Consider the following 17698-nt stretch of genomic DNA (forward strand, 5'->3'; position numbering starts at 1 on the left):
CTGATTCGACCCCAGGCTGGGAACTTCTTTATGCTGCAGGCGTGGCCCTGAAAAATAATTAATTAATTAATTAATTAATTTCCTTGTATCAAGCTACTCACTAGAAATCATGGTGCATGTGGTAATGGTGAATAAGGTAAAACCCTTACTCTCAGAGGGTTATAATCAAATGAATACATGTTCTAATGTTTTCCAAGCAGACATATCCTGATACATGCTTAGGATTTGAATTTGAATGAACAATAGGTCCTATGACTAATAGTAAATATTTGCCATGCTACAATAAAAACAGAACAAAATAGCAAAAGAAAAATTTCATATAAACCAACAAAGATTAAAAACAATAACTGCTGTTCTCTTCACACATTTATTTGTAGGTGCACATATGTGGACATGGATGAAATAGATCAGACAATGCTGTATTCTGACACCACTGAATCTTCTGTCATAATCAACTGCAACTGAAGAATAAATATGTATATATATAAACACATATATAAATACACACACAGAGAGATATGTGAATGAATCTGGGCTCTAAAGAAATATTCTGTAAGCATATCACTGCACTTTCTCAATTTAGTTCTGATTTCAACAGATCTTTATGACATCCATGAATAGTCTGTGATCTCTTTCAAACTCTCAGATAAGGTAACAGCATTGAAACAGTGAGTAGCTTCATTAAAGAGATAAAAAGTGTGCAGTAAAAAATAATCATTAATTCTAAGTTTGGTTATTTAATTATTTTTAAAGCAGAACCAGGAGTTCTCCCGTGGTTCAGCAGGTTAAGAATCCTGCATTGTTACTGCAGTAGTTTAGGTCACTGCTGTGGAATGGGTTCGATCCCTAACCCAGAAACTTCTTTGGGCCAAATAAAAGAAAAAAAGTAAAAATGAAAAAAAAACAGAACATAAAAGATACAGAAGTAACCAGAGATTTTTAAGTCTAACGTTCTTGACTGGTATTTTATGAAAATAAAGGACATACTTAATGAGACATTTAAAAATGGTGTGCTTCCATAAGCTATGGAATCTATTTTAAAATTGCTTTTAGGAGTTCCCGTCATGGCTCAGTAGTTAACGAATCCGACTAGGAACCATGAGGTTGTGGGTTCGATCCCTGGTCTTGCTCAGTGGGTTAAGGATCCGGCGTTGCTGTGAGCTGTGGTGTAGGTTGCAGATGTGGCTCAGATCCCGAGTTGCTGTGGCTGTGGCATAGGCTGGGGGCTGCAGCTCTGATTGGACCCCTAGCCTGGGAACCCCCATATGCTGTGGGAACGGCCCTAGAAATGGCAAAAAGACTAAAAAAAGTAAAAAAAAAAATTGCTTTTACCTGTTTATTTATTTATTCTCAGTTAAAATTGCCCCACATGTGTATCCCTTGAAGTAGCCAAAAGAAATGGACAATAAAGAGAATGGCAAAGTATGAGAGTGGGAAAGAAAAATATTGAGTGTACAGTGTATACTGGAGAGAGTTCTCCTTTTTGAAAATTTTCTTCTCCTCCTTCTCTTCCCCCTCCTCTTCTTATGTCCCAAATATGCCTTAATCAACAAAATAAGTGTTGTATGAAGAAATACGATTTATCTCTCACCTTTAAGTACTAGAAGCAAAATGGTTTGTGAGTTTGATTGATACAGAATATTTAAACAAGTAAGCAATAGCAAAGTATATTTTTTCATAGGTATTTATAAAGTCGAACATAAAATGCAACAGATTATAAGAACTATATTTATTACACAACGAATCCTGAGAAGGGAAAAATGCTTTCCTCTCCTTTAGAGCAGCTCCATGCAATTAGATTACAGCTGGAAGGTCAACCTGTCCTCCCAGTGGACACAAATCAGTTCTGATATGAAGAGCTGGAAACATACAAGATTAAACTCTGATTACTTCTTTGAGGATGAGATGTTTTTAAATCAGAGTTGGCAAATCCTGCCACAAGTGCATCTGTCAGGGATCAAGCTCCATTGACATTAGTGGTTCATTCTGAAATCCAAAATGCACTTCATTAAGTATTTTTCTTTAAAGCAATCATGTAGACAGTGAACGCGTAAGGTTTTGAAGGGCTTTAATGATCAACTTTTTAAAGTTCTTTGGTGTTTAGGAATTTCTTGAAATAAAATCATTTAAAATTTATTGAAAGTGAAAATTACTAAAGGCAAATGTTCACACAAATCATTTAGTTCCGCCTTGATCCAAAAAGCCAAATTCACAATTTCTAAATGGAATTTAAACTTTAAAAATGAGGTCTCCTTTCCTTCTGTAGAGTGAATAATTTGGAACAGAAATGCAAAAATTGGATGATCTAATTATAATTAAAATTCCAAATAGTAACATTCATGGGGTGTTCCTGTTTGCTGGGTTCTTCTGGCTTGTGACTTTTGTAAATGCTTGTCAAAGGTGAGATGAAGATGCAGCAGCCAAGTTTTCAAAACCTTGAAATAAAAATGGTCACCTTGAGAAGTACAGGCGGAGGGAATTCCTGTTGTGGCTCAGTGGGTTAAGAACCCAACTAGTCTCTGTGAGGATGCAGATTCGATCCCTGGCCTCGCTCAGTGGGTGAAGGATCTGGTGTGGCCAAACCTGTGGTATAGTTTGCAGATAAAGCTAGGATCCGGCATTGCTATAGCTGTACTGTAGGCCAGCACCTGCAGCTCTGATTTGACCCCTAGCCTGGGATCTTTCATATTCCCAGGTGAGGCCCTAAAAAGAAAAAAAAACAAGTGCAGGCTGAAAACATAGCCTAAGAGGAGGATGTGAGGGAGGGCTGGGCAAGGAGCATTTCTGGAGACCTGCGGTTGCTCTGCAGTTGGAATTGTTAGAGACTGTAGAACAATTTAGTGATTCAGCTTATTTGCTCTGGAGAGAAGAGACTGGAAAAATGGATAAGAAACATGGGGAAAATCATCATGAAGAGTGACAGAAATACTAGACACCATTCAATGTATGTAGTTTCATATAATAACAGGGATGGTTTTTAAACACTTGCTATGTGCCAGGCCATCTTCACTTACACAGACTGATGTATTCACGGAAAGCAATGCTATGAAAGAGGGACTAAGGGTCAAGGAAAGTGAAGTACTTGTCCAAGGCACTCTCTGCAAACAGTCTGGCTCAGGATTAAACTCAGACCCATCAACCACGTTTGTATTTTGTGGACCTAATCCTCTACAAAAGGGTTTCTCTAACCCAGAAATAAGATTAAAAAAAACAAAACAAAACAGGGCATCTATGAATTACTCCAATCAACATCACGAGGCCACCTTGTGCTTGGGAATTTTGGGTTTATTTTTGTTTGTTTTTGTTTTCGTTTGTTTGTTTGTTTTGCTTTTTAGGGCCACACCAGAAGCATATGGAAGTTCCCAGGCTAGTGGGTTGAATCAGAGCTGTAGCTGGTGGCCTATGCCACAGTCACAGCAACTCGAGATCCGAGCAGCATCTGAGGACTACACCACAGCTCACGGCAATGCCAGATCCTTAGCCCACTGAGTGAGGCCAGGTATCAAACCTGCATCCTCATGGATACTGGTTGGATACCTTTCTGCTGTGCCACAACGGGAACTCCTGGGACTTTTTGTGACTTGGTCTCCAACACATGTGCTGTAACATTACACACAGACAGTAGAGGGTGTGTTTTAGACCTTCTAGGTTTCTTCTTCAACAGGAATCGTCTCTTCTCTTGCCCCTCTTTTGCCACGTTCCAACTCTGCTACCGTCCTGCATTTTCTACAGATTGGCAGATTTTTCACCAGAAGATCCCTTTCACCAGAGAGCTCCTGGAGCAGAAATAGGAGTCCTACACTCTAGAATGTTCTGACCAGAGTAATGGGGGCCTCTGGAAATGAGCTTTCTTTCTTATGACACTTATCAAAATAAGAACCCAGATGTTCAGGGCCACCTATAAAGAGCTAACCCCTAGCCATATGTTGTAGAGAAAATCCCTCCCTGTCTGTTGTTCAAAGTCCTCCTTTGCAAACCTTTGCCCATGGCTCAACAGTGCAGCTGTTGATAAATATCAGGAGTTACCAGGATTCTCTATGGCTTGCAGTAAACTTATGCTTAATTATAATTATAGTTCTTAACCCTCAAAAGAAAAGTTTAGAGAAAGGTGGGGGTAAAAATTTAGCCGACCCCAGATGTTGAGATATGAGCACTGAGAACTTCTTTCTTTCTAGAATGAACTGTCAAATAAGATGAGTTCCCATCTTGGCTCAGCAGTAACAAACCCAGCTGGCATCCATAAGGATGTGGGTTCGATCCCTAGCCTTGCTTAGTGGACTAAGGATCCAGCATTGCCATGAACTGTGGTGTAGGTCACAGATGTGGCTTGGATCCTGCATTGCTATGGCTGTTGCGTGGGCCTGCAGCTACAGCTCTGATGTGACCCCTGTCCTGGGAACTTCCACGTTCTGAATGTGCTGCAGGTATGGCCCTACAAAGACACAAACACAAACAAAAAACACTTCCCCTTCATTGTAAGAGTGAACACAAAACAGAAGACAGTATTAACTCTCTACCTATGCCAATGTCCTTATTGTGAACTCAGTTTACTTTGGAAGAAAATAATTTCCTCAAAAATGGCATTACAATTAAGTAGTGAGAAATATTTAATACAAACCATTATGAGCATTTAGTTCACAAAAAAAGATAAACCTAACTGAAAACTCATCTGTGCAATTAAAAGATAAAACCTAAAAAATGAGCATTCGAAGTATTATTTTTCTGGTTTAAACTAACATTTGAAAATATACACTACTTTTCCAAATGTATCTATGTTAGAAAATACAGGCCCAGAATTTTAAAATGACTTAGCCATTTACTAAGAATTGACTTTGGAGAGAAGTACAACTTGAAAGCAGACAGCTTCAGATGCTTCAATTCCCTAACACATCAAAGTTATAGTCTTCCTTTTATACAGGAATATAACCTAAGATCTTTTCCAAGAATTTGTGGTCAGCAGGGGTGGGAGATTTGTAACACTATAGGTTTGTGCGACTTTATGACACTGAGATATGGGAAACCTGGAAGCATTATCAAGGGGATAGCAGGAAAGAAAAATATTAGTCTTCTAAAATTCTAACTGTTTTTTAACTGCCAATGTATATGATGCATAGCTGTGTTTATTATGAGAACTATATTCTTCTCTGCATCACCTAGTCTCCTTCCTAGGCACTGGTCATTTCACAATGAAAAGATACCTGATACTTTCTAGGGGTAAGAAAACAAGCAGTGTTAGGACCCTGTCTTCCACAGACATCTTCACAATCTCTCCTGCATCCCCTTTGAACAGATGGAGACAAAATCCTCTGGAAAATACCTAATGTGTACCAATGGACAGAATGTTACTTATGCTAATCAAGCAAAGAAATGTGTGTCAAGGGCCATTGGATTCAAATGTGCATTCTCCACATCCATTTCACTAAGATTTTGGTTTACATCACTTATTCGGTGGTTTTATTTTTCCTTCCAAATATGAGAGATGTAATTGCTGTGGGCCTGGCTCAGTGTATGTACTGTTTGCCTTGCTCCAAATGCATGGAGACTCTCTTCTATTGCTATCAAATCCATCTGTTAAGCCTGAAATGCAGAAGGCTCATGGCTGGTAAAGATGCTTTGCTTCTCAACATCCTAAGTGAAGGACCATAAATTAACACTCTGCTGTTCTGTTGTAAATTGTCTGTATTAAGGGCTGCAGTGTCCCACTATTTCATGTAATGTTCCCTATAATATAATAAGGTAAAGAAAGAATACATGTCAATGTAAACAAGTACAGCTATTTATCAACTCAATCATCAGTTGTGGGATTCTTATAATTTGTTTTTAAGAAAAATCATGCCAATGATTATTATTTTGTGAGAATTTGCTTTTGTAGCGCTAAGATCTGACCTAGAGGGCATGGGGGTGGAGGGTGAGGTGGGATGATATATTTGGATAATTTTAAGTATTGAGGTAAGGTTGGATTTTTGGTAGCCTAGGAGAAGTTGATCATTAACTTCTATAAAGAACCACATAAAAGACAAGGAGGCACCTTGAAGCTGCTTCAGAAAAGTATGGTTTTAACCAAAAGTTGTGAAGGTGGCACATAATCCTTCTCTCCCCTCATCTGAACAGTGGTGAGAAACATTTTATCAGGGAAGATGAGATCATTCAACTTTCTCCAGGCACACAATCCTTTGTCCTTAGAGAAAAGTTCTAGTGTCTTGGACACTAGGCATCTTGCAGTTATCTACACAGAACCATGGAAGGATAAAGCTTTCCTTCCATGTATTAATTAAAAATACCCAAAATTACATACATTTCATGTAGGTATAGAGGAAGATGTAAAGAATATAAAGAAAAGAATAGTTATCACTAATTTCTTTAATTGATCATAAAATATTGTCCGTGACATTTTTTCCCATCAAAAAATAATTCTCCTTTCTGATCTTGGGGTGAAATTAAATCTGGAAGCTTGACATCTAAGCAGAGAATTCACAATATTCATCCAATTCTTACTAAAAACATCTCTACAGTTAATCAAAGACTTTGTTCCAGATATCTGACTAAACACAAAAGTTCTGTTTTCCGTGGAAGAAAGAAAATTTGGATTTACCAAAAACACAAGCATTAGAATATCTTTGTAATGCATTTTATTATTTGCAGGGTTTAGATACATCAAATAGTAATACTACTATTAAGTCAATAAATTATTTTTATTAACATGTAGTACTTAATATATTCCAGACACTACGTCAGATGCTTTGTATATACTACATTAACTTAGTTAATCTTCAGAATAAATCTGTGAGGTAGATATTATAATCTCCACTTTACAGATAAGGAAACTGAAATATAAGCAGGTAAAGTAAAATACCCAAGCTAATACGGTTATTAAATAATCAAGCCTGAATTTGAACCCAGACAGTATAACTCCTGAGTCTAGGTTCTTTTAAAAATCTTATTCAGATATAATTGACATTATATTATGTTTATTTCATATGTATCACATAGCTATTCAATGTTTTCATACATTATAAAATAATCATTATGACAGGTCTAATTACCATCTGTCACCATACAAAGTTATTACAACATTTCTGACTATATTCCCTATGCTGTATATTACATCCCACGACTTATGTATTTTATAACTATTTTTATCCACCTTTCAATTTTACTAGTGTAGTATCAAATGAAGTTTTTAAAAATGTCTTCCAATTTCCATTAAATGTATGAATATACCACCTTTATCTTTTCCAGCATTATATGCTTCTGTTTTCTTTTTTATTTAGTACACAAGTCAGTGGATTCATCTGTTTTGCTGTTAGACTTCACAAAACCCTAACTCACTGAGTTTTGGTTTAATCCATGAGAATTTATTTCATACATTTATTTATATTGATTTACTTATAATTCCAACTTTTTGAATTAAATATTAATTACATATGCCAGTTTTGTTTAAGAATGATGTCTTTTAGGGCTATGAATATTCCTCTGAGTACAATATTGTTCACATTAAGTAAGTTTGAATGTGCGGTTACCTTCATTGCTGTCTAATATTTAGGATTTTGACATTCTTTTTGACCCGAGGTTTTTATTTAGAGTTCTGCTTATGCGAGTTCCCCTAGTGGCTCATGAGGACTCCTAACTCCTGAGTCTAGGTTCTTAATCATGACATTGCTACTGCATCTTTTTGTATTTTTGTTACTTATCAACATATAAGCTGATAAACTCCAGCCTGGACATCATTATTCTAAAGGATTTTAGTCAAAATAGTTTTTTTGTTTTTGTTTTTGTTTTGCTTTTTAGGGCTGAGCCCACAGCATATGGAGGTTCCCAAGCTAGGGGTTGAATCAGAGCTACAGTTGCCAGCCTATACCACAGCCAAGGCAATGCCATATCTGAGCCGCATCTGGAACATACATCACAGTTCAGGGTAATGCCAGATCGCCAACCCACTGAGCAAGGCCAGGGATCGAACCTGCAACCTCACGGTTGCTAGTCAGATTTGATTCTGCTGCACCACAAAGGGAACTCCTACAGTCAAAATATTTTTGTATCATAATCCATCGTATAAAAATTGAGTATTGTTGGATCCACTGTTAGTAACACATTATGTTACTGCTTGACATTATCTTACTATTTTAATTTTCAATTATGACAGATCTTTAAAAAGCTATCTCTAATATTATATCCTTACTTCCATGTTCTTAGTCCTTTTCTTGATTATTTCAAACAAAATTATGAGTATAATTAATAGTTAATCTTGTTCTGAATCATGAAAAATACGTATATTTCTATGGTCAGAAGTTTCAGGTTGGACTTAATCTTCTAAAGGACTGGGTCAGCATATCCACTTTTGGGTAAAATTTAAAACACTTGTCTCCTCTGCATATCTTAAGTTTTTTTTCCTTAAAACTTAATGACTCATCAAAGTTTCAACAAATGTTAGTTTTTTATTTGCTTTTTTTTTTCTCAGTTAACTGAATTCTGGAGGAGTATTTATTATCAAAATAGTATGTAACTGGACCACTGCATTACATTATACTCACACATTAACTCAAAATGTAAAAGGCTTGAATGTATGATGTGAAACTATAAACATCTAGAAGAAAACTTAAGGAATAAGCTTACTGACATAGGTTTTGGTGATGTTTTTTTGAGTCATATACCAGAAGCAAAAGCATCAAAAGCCTAAAAAAGCTTCTGCATTGCAAAGAAAACCATCAACAAAATGAAAAGACAACTTACTGAATGGGGAGAAAATACTTTAGATCTATATCTGATAAGTGGATACTATCCAAGCTATATAAAGAACTCACACTACTCAAAAGCAGGCAAGCACACAAAAACCAATCTCATCAAAAAGTGAGAAAAAGGTCTGAGTAGATATTTTTCCAAAGAAGATATAGAGATGCCCAACAGGTACGTGAAAAGATGATTTACATCATTAATCATGAGGGAAATACAAATAAAAAACACAAAGACATATCACCTTATACCTGTCATAATAACCATTATAAAAAAGACTAGAAATAATAAGTGTTGGTGAGGATGTGGAGAAAAGGGCATTCTTGTACACTGTTGGTAGGGGTGTAAATTAGTGCAGCCACTGTGGAAAAGAGTAGGAAACCTCCTCAAAAAGTAAAAATAGAGCTACCGTATGATCAGCAATTCGACTTCTAAGTATACATCCAAAGAAAACAAAAACACTAACTTGAAGAGATATATGCACCCACATGTTCATTGCAGCATCATTTGCAATAGCCAAGTTATGAAAGAGATCTTGCCATTTACAACAGCATAGATATGTATTGAGGGCATTGTGCCGAGTGAATAAGTCAAACAGAGAAAGGCATATGTGGAAATTTATATATACTATCATCTCCCTATATCCGTGGGAGATTCGTTCTAGGAGCAGGCAGGTATACTAGAATCCATGGATATTCAAATCTTATAGAAGGCACTCTGAATCCATGAGTTCTGCATCCATGAATTCAACCAGACTTGGATGAAAATTTCAATCCATACTTGGTTGAATCAGAAGATGCAAAACATGTAAATATGGAAGGCTGACTATATATTTACTGAAAAAAAAATATCTCTGTGTAAGTGGGCCAGTGCAGCAGTTAAATCTTGTGTTGTTTGTGGGCCTGCTGTATGTAAACAAACGAGCAAACAAAACCAAGCTCATGGATGGAGACCTGATTGGTGATTGCCAGAACTGGATGCTGGAGGATGAGAGAAAGCAGTAAATTGTTTTTGCTTTTTAGTTTAAATAAAGTTATAGTAAAAAAGAAATATTCCTTTCCTTTTAGCAGGTGTACTTCATTGATTGAAGTAATCATTAAGCAACTTAGATTCAGGGGATGGGACATAGAGTCTCTCTTGACCAGATAAGTATAAATGATTAATCATGATGTGAATCATGACACTCAGGTTGTTTCTTTTTCTTTTTCTTTTATTTTCTTTTCCAGTCACACCCACGGCATATGGAAATTCCTGGGCCAGGGATTGAATCCAAGCCACAGCTGTGACCTATACTGTGGCAATGCAGATGCCTAATCCACTGCAACACTGGGCCAGGGATAGAACCCATCCTGTGGCAGAGTTCTGGGTCCTTAACCTGCTGCACCACAGTGGGAACCCCTCAGGTTGTTTCTTGAATGCAGAGGGAGGATGGGAATTAACTATAAATATGCGTAGGATTTTTGTCTATATGAAGACTTTCCTGAAGGAAATATGCATGGCTTTCATTTATCAAAGCAGGACGTGATTTCAAAAAGAGGAGGTGGGGTAGACAGCAGCCCTACCCCTTTTGGTGAATGTCCAGGATTGTGTGTGGCAGTCAAGGAGGAGGGCATGGTGGATCCCTCACTGTCCCCTCACTTTGCCTGGTGACAAGACCCTAACCTCTCTGCATGTACCCTTTGCTTCCCTAGTCCCAATCACATATAGTACCCAACCCATAGAGGTCCTAACACATTGTGGCTGTTTCCTTTATTGCTGACCTGCAGTGCACCATCTGTAGCTAAACTTTGAAAAAAAAGATGAAGCTCTTTGTGTGTGTTGCATAATAAATTTTCTGTTTTCAGTGTTATAACTGTACCTCATAAGTAGCATCTCTTGGAGTTCCCTTCATGGCTCAGCAGTTAACAAACCCAGCTAGGATCCATGAGGATGTGGGTTTGATCCCTGGCCTCACTCAGTGGGTTAAGGATCTGGCATTGCCATGAGTTGTGGTGTAGGTCACAGATGTTGCTTGGATCCCGCATTTCTGTGGCTGTGACATAGAATGAGAGCTGCAGCTCCGATTCAGTCCCTAGCCTAGGAACTTCCATATACCATAGGTGTGGCACTAAAAAAGCAAAGTAAATAAATAAATAGCATCTGTCTTAATACGTCAAAACTCTTTGTCATTCCTCTCATCAAAGGGGTCTATGTTCCCTTCTCTGGAATGTGGACTAACTTATGACTGTTTAACCCAAAAGAGTATGGGGAAGATGATACTGTCATCTTTTGAGACTGTCATAAAAGAGAATGCAAATTCTGCCTTGTGTATTGGAACAATCTGGGCATGGAGCCTAAGTTGTACTGTAGGCACCCGACTACCCTATGCTATCCGTGAAGAAGCATACTCCTTGGTGAGGCTACTTGAAGGTGCTGCAATCATGGGACCTAGTCTTGGAATCATCACATCACAGGCACCAGACATGTGAGCGAATAAGCTTTAGATGGGTCCAGCCTCCAGTTATAAAGTTATTCCAGCTTTTAATTCTTGACCGATGGCTTCAGACATCATACATCCTGACATTAATTTCTTTTTTTAAATTTAATTTTTTAAAATTATTTCCCCAATTCAATTTTTTCTACTGTACAGCATGGTGACCCAGTTACACATACATGTACACATTCTATTTTCACATTATCATGCTCCATCATAAGTTACTAGACATAGTTCCCAGCGCTACACAGCAGGATCTCATTGCTAATCCATTCCAAAGGCAATAGTTTGCATCCATTAACCCCAAGCTCCCAATCCATCCTACTCTCTCCCCCCTCCTTGGCAACTACAAGTTTAATCTCCAAGTCCATGATTTTCTTTTCTGTGGAAAGATTCATTTGTGCCTTATATTAGATTCCAGTTATGTGACATCATATGGTATTTGTCTTTCTCTTTTCTGACTTACTTCATTCAGTATGAGAGTCTCTAGTTCCATCCAGTTGCTGCAAATGGCATTATCTTGTTCTTTGTTCAGGCTGAGTAGTATTGTGTATATATACCACATCTTCCTAATCCGATTCTCTATCAATGGACATTTGGGTTGTTCCCATGTCTTGGCTATTGTGAATAGTGCTGCAATGAACATGCGGGTGCATGTGTCTTTTTTAAGGAATGTTTTGTCTGGATATATGCCCAGGAGTGGGATTGCTGGGTCATATGGTAGTTCTATGTATAGATTTCTAAGGTACATCCATACTGTTCTCCATGGTGGTTGTACTGCCTTACATTCCCACCAACAGTGCAGGAGGCATTTGACATTAATTTCTGAATTCCTGACCCAAGTAATCTGTAAAGATAATAAAATTATTATTTTTAAAAATTATAATATCGTGTGAACAAAATAACAAAAAAATAGGAGGATGAAATTACACAGTTCTAAGGTTTTAAAGGTATAGTATTAATTTAAGGTAGACTAGGATAAAGTGAAGATGTGTAGTGAAATCTCTAGAGTAATCACTTTCTTAAAAATGTGTATGAACAAAAGCCCAAGTAAATGAAGAAACAAAGGATAAATAGAAAAATAGCAGTTTGGTAGCTTCCAACCAACCATATCAGTAATTACATTAAATGCAAGTGGACTAACCACCCAACTAAAGGGCAGAGATCATTGAATTGAATAAAAAAAAGCAAGACTCAAGTTTGGATTCTAGTTTGTGCTCTAGAATAAGTAGCTTAGTGTAATTTTTTGACTCTCAGTTTCTTTATCTATAATAAGTAAGACAGCAAACTATCCCAGAGCCAATGGGAAATTGAAATATAATAGGTAAACAATAAATTTGTGGAATGAATGAAAGTAACTGTAAACATGCAAGCATATTTACTATACATACAAAAATTAAAGTCAAAACTTTGGTTAACCATTTTTTTTTCCTCCCTTGCAAACAGACAGCTTTTAACACCAAGAGAGGTAGCCAGGGAGATTTTAATGGTGACAGATGGAAAATAACCAAAAGAGAAAAAGGTTTTTCTGTAATGGCTGCAAGTGTTGAGGCTGGACTTGGTGGAGAAGAGATCATTTTCTCAGCAAGAGCCAAAGAGGACAATAAAAATCTCCTGCCGTGGCATTCATAGGCACAGGCATCTGTGGAGTCGGACTCTATTCAGGAAAAGCAGCACTTCCAGCAGTGCACATATTTGTGATGCAGGAGGAAATCACAGTGTCCCCAGAAGAAAAGTTGATGCAATGGACTTGACCTACAATCTTCAGTATTTATTATTGGAGATAACTGTGCTTATTTAACTCACCACTTGCTACTTGGATAGCTAATTCCTATAGCCGGAAGACAAAGAACTAATCTGAAATTCTCAAAAATTTTGAATAGACTCTTTGCATAGTTACAGGGTTTTTTAGAAAGCGCATCATACCTATAATTATTAGCTTAGGAGCATGTTAAAAAATAGTCTTCATTTTTCAATTACTGAATTGTTGGCAATTGATAGCAATAATTTTAGCAAGCTTTTTGTTTAAATATTTGGTTTCCTATAAACTCTAAACTATAAGGGAATTTATTTTTAAACTATTCTTATAGAAACCAGTAAAACCCAGAAACTGGATCAATGAGAACAAAATGTGTTTTGATACCTCAATTATTTTTCTTCTACTTTATTTTTTTAAAACTTCTTTGTATATTTAGTGACATGTATATTAAAAATGATTTATCACAAATGAAGCTTAGTTATTATTTTAGTGGTTTTTTTCTTCTTGTAAAATTTTTAGATGGCAAGGTTGATATTCTGCTTCTAATATAGCTTTATAGGGTATATGAAGAATTTCCTATAGGCCTTTTATGATCCAAATAATATAACATAAATTTAATAAATTTAAAACAAAAAAATTTTAAGTTTATTTTGCTTAACATTAGGAATAGTAGTGTGATAAGCAAGTTTATATGGCTAGAATGTACATTTATATCTAATTTCTATTATTCTGTCTTGTATTTTATTTGTTTTACATACATTTGTTAAAAATATATTATTCTTAAAATAATTTAGCTAATGTATTATTCTTAAGATTATTTAGCTAATATATTTTTTATTTTTGTAATTATTATTTTATTTCCGTGTGCAAATATTTGAATGTTCTTCATTCAGGAACATTCATTTAAACAGCTGTATTCACAAAAATTATTAATTTCCCTCTTGTAGTAATAAATAATACTTATACTTTTTGACTGAGAGTTTTTTAATATTTTTTTGCCTCCATAAAAAGCAATTAATGAGATATTCAGCCAGGCTATCTAGAATGCTTAATAAACTTTGTATGAGAATCATCAAATATTACTAGCAAATCTAAATAAAATGCTTTGTTTATAATACTGTGAAATAAAATTCATATTTTATGGAAAGATAAGAAAAATTTAAATATAAAAAATTCTTCTCTGCCCTTTGGCCTCCTGTCTCCCCCACTGTGCATGAATTGACCAAATCTCCACCATCAGTAGAAACACCTACTCAACCATAAAGAGCAACATTCTCCTAGCATCAACAAGAGAATTCCTTAGAAAATAAGATTCCTTCTTGATCTTGCAAGGGGTCCTGTGACCCACCAGGATGACACTTAGATCTGGATTATGTCTACCGTCAATAACACATCCTTTGATGTACAGCCCTTTGTCTCAAAATACTTACATGACTGTGCCTTGATGTCTAACTAGGCGATCAGTTCTCAGAGCTTTCTGAGATGCTCTTCCCAGGCCATAATCCTCAAGTTTGGCTTAAATAAAACTTTCCATTTCTTTTTTAGACAGACGGATCCATTTTTTTCGACATTATTTATGCTTTTTCTGATAAAGATTTACCAAGGACATATGTTATAACAGATCCTTACTCATGCAAAGGTCAGTTCAGATGGGCCAGAAATGGCATTGAAACAGATATCCAGATCTTCAAACTCCTGAAAACTGAGACAAAAAATTGACGATGAAGAACAAATTTTGGCCAAATCTATGTTTAAAGTCCAGCTCTGTTCATCTCTAATACGAAATATAATGATAAAACAAAACACCAGTGAAGGATGCACTTTATGTTCAGGAGCTTTCAATTCAACCTAGTAACTTAAACATATGCTCTGATACCAGAACTTATGCAAAATTGGTAAGTCCTGGGTCAAAACCAATCTGAAACTAGTATACCTCTGGACATACTAGGCCTATGTACCACTGCCACGGATGTATGTACCCAGCAGAGTTTTTTTTTGTCTTATTGATGTTATTTTGAGATAGATTTTCTGCTACTTGTATAACCAGAAGAATCATAATAGAAGATTTTACAAATGTAAAGCATTATAGTAATAAAAATAATATAGGAAACAGTGTTTCTAATTCAAGCCAAATAGGAATCTGTCCTTGAATTAAAGATTTTTTTTTATTTATAAAGTTATAGGAACATACAACAGAAAGTAAAGTTAACTAGACATACTGGCCTGGGGGAAGTGTAGCACGTTTTCCTTATGAGGCAGGGGATGCTGAAGGTAAAACCTAGACTATTGACTGACTAATTGGTACCCAAAATGTTTTTTAAAAGTAATTTAACTTAGGTAATGACTTTATAATTGTGAGCAGGATTAAAGGAAATAATCAAAGAATGGTAAAATATCCCATGTCTATCAAGAGTGAGAAACCACTATTACCTCCAGATCTGAAAGTAGAGGTAGTTAATAGAACCTAGTGATAGCTATAGGCTAAAAGAGCCTGACAGAAGTGGAGTTTTATCTAAATGGATGCAGCTACTGTCAAGCTAAAGAGGGATCTAGGCAAATAGGTATGTGAAGCTAAGTAAAGGGCACTTTCTCCTAGTCAGGTCCAATCAGCATAGCCAATGCGATGGACTAAAATGATGTCCAGTAGAAGAGCAAGACAATCAAGTTGCCTGCACACTAGAGTATAACAGAAGGCAGGACAGTTGTTACAACCTTGAGAAAGGATTGTGAAGAATCATTCCTAACTCTGCTAGAAGAGAGCAAACTTGTCCAATGATATTTTACTAGCAAAAGCATCTTTCACCAGCTCAATAGGTTCTTAGTTTGTGCTGAGGGAGTGTTCATTTTATCCATCACTAAAAGCACATCTGGGGTAGCAATTCCCTTGAAATCACCACCAGGTAAAGTTTGCACTAATTCATTTTGTTTTGTAAGATCCATGTGTCTTGTGCCTAGGCCGAATAGAAAATTTAAATAAATACATGGTAGGAATCCTCCAAGTTCTCGAGGGTGTGCTAATCTTGGTAATCCCTCCCTCAGTGCAGTATTGTTTTTAGCTAGGTATCTTTCTAATTAGAGGCAGTTCTAGTGGTGTCCACTTGGCCTTTCTCATCTTAACAGACTTCATATCACAGATCAGGAAATTGAGGTGGGTATTCTGCCAGTTGCTATGTCTATTTCAAACGGCCGTTCCAGAACTGGGAAATAACCATGGGTTAAGTTTGGGGACACATTTGCCCTACTGACAGGTATAATTCAAACCAAACTTCATCATCAGATCATATCTTTGTATTTATATTCTGATCCATATACCACAAAGACATATTAGACCTCTAGGAAATAGTTGAGTCAAAGCCATTGCCCAGAAGTCACAAAAACCTAGTTATTTTCCTCATCCCCTGTGCATTTACCCGGCTAAATGTCTGCAGTTCTCTTTAGAGAATGCTAGGGGGAGGATTTATGGAATAATATTTTGGTAATATAGCATGGTATTTCCTTAGATAACTCAATTTCTCCTTTATTCAAGGGACTCTGGAACTATGAATTGACTCATGAAGGGGAATTGTTTGAAGGCCTGCCACTCTATATTGTGGTGATTTAAATCAGTCTTCTGTTTAGCAGAACTAGAATTTTTCCACTTTACACAAATCAAGCAAGACTTTAAATAAGCTGACCAACTATTTCCTTTTGAACTCAATGACCACGATGTAGCTCAGAGCATTTTGGTTACTGATTTTGCTCTGCTGCTCAAAACAGTAACCACGCCTACATTGACTCTGGCAATTGAGGGTCAACAGGTGACCCCTACTCCAAGATACATTATCCCCACTGAATTGAGAAAACTCACTTTATGGCAACAATTTATACTCTTACTCTGGCTAGTAGAGAAGACTCTACAGAGCTCTTCAAGGAGGCTGATGCACCCTCACTGAGTATTTCTCAAAGCTACTAAATTGTGTCTCAAGTAGAGTGTCCTCTGGAATCTCCTGAAGAAGATGGTTGGAGGGTAAATGGGCAGATCTCATAATAAGCCAACTTCATCGTTTTAATTTTCCTAAGCTTGTAATACCACATGATCCAGAAATTCTGTTCCTAGGTGTAAACCCAAGAGAAATGGAAACATATGTCCACACAAACACTTTTACACAAATGTTTAAAATACCATTATTCATAACAACCAATAAATCGAAATAATTGTATGTCTATTAATTGATGAATGGATAAATATATTGTGCTATATTTATTCAATTGAATATTATTCAACAATATAAAGAAATGAAGTACTGATATGTGTTATAATATGAAGGAGTTATGAAAAAAATTATACTAAGAGAAAGAAGTCAACCAAAAAGAATCACATATCCTATGGTTCTGTTTATATGCAATCTCTGGAATAGGTAGCTCTATAAAGATAGACAGTAGATGGGTCACTGCCTAGTGACAGGGGAGAGGAGAGAAGAGAGCAGGAATTGGAAGTGTGACAGCTGAGGGTGAGGGTTGCTTTTTGTAGTCATGAAAATATCCTACATTTGATTGTAGTGAGGGCCGCACAACTCTTTGTATATAGTAAAAGTTACTGAAGTATAGCTGAAGTGAATGAGGTATGTGAACTATATTTCAATTGAGCTATTAAGCAAAACAGATGGTGAAGGTGGATCTTAAGGAAGGATTTTTCCTGTAATGAAACTACCTCATGGAAGGAAAGAAAAGACTGCTTCCATCAACAAAAGAGGATC

The 17698-nt window shown here is 36.4% G+C and overlaps 1 protein-coding gene across 1 annotated transcript in view; it reads left to right on the forward strand.

The window, feature by feature from the left end:
* LOC146397855 (uncharacterized) overlaps positions 1-509 on the forward strand; it is a 59336-nt gene extending 58827 nt beyond the window's left edge. Inside the window, exon 5 of the mRNA XM_084991924.1 lies at positions 378-509. The gene's annotated coding sequence lies outside the window, so the exon portion shown is untranslated. The remainder of the gene's footprint in view (positions 1-377) is intronic.
* The last annotated feature ends 17189 nt before the right edge of the window (positions 510-17698 follow it).

Source organism: Sus scrofa, chromosome 13 (genome assembly GCF_054392235.1).
Source record: "Sus scrofa isolate SSC_HxYL_T2T_F1_AM1 chromosome 13, Sscrofa_HxYL_maternal_Yorkshire_Landrace_v2.0, whole genome shotgun sequence".
Classification (NCBI taxonomy): Eukaryota; Metazoa; Chordata; class Mammalia; order Artiodactyla; family Suidae; genus Sus; species Sus scrofa.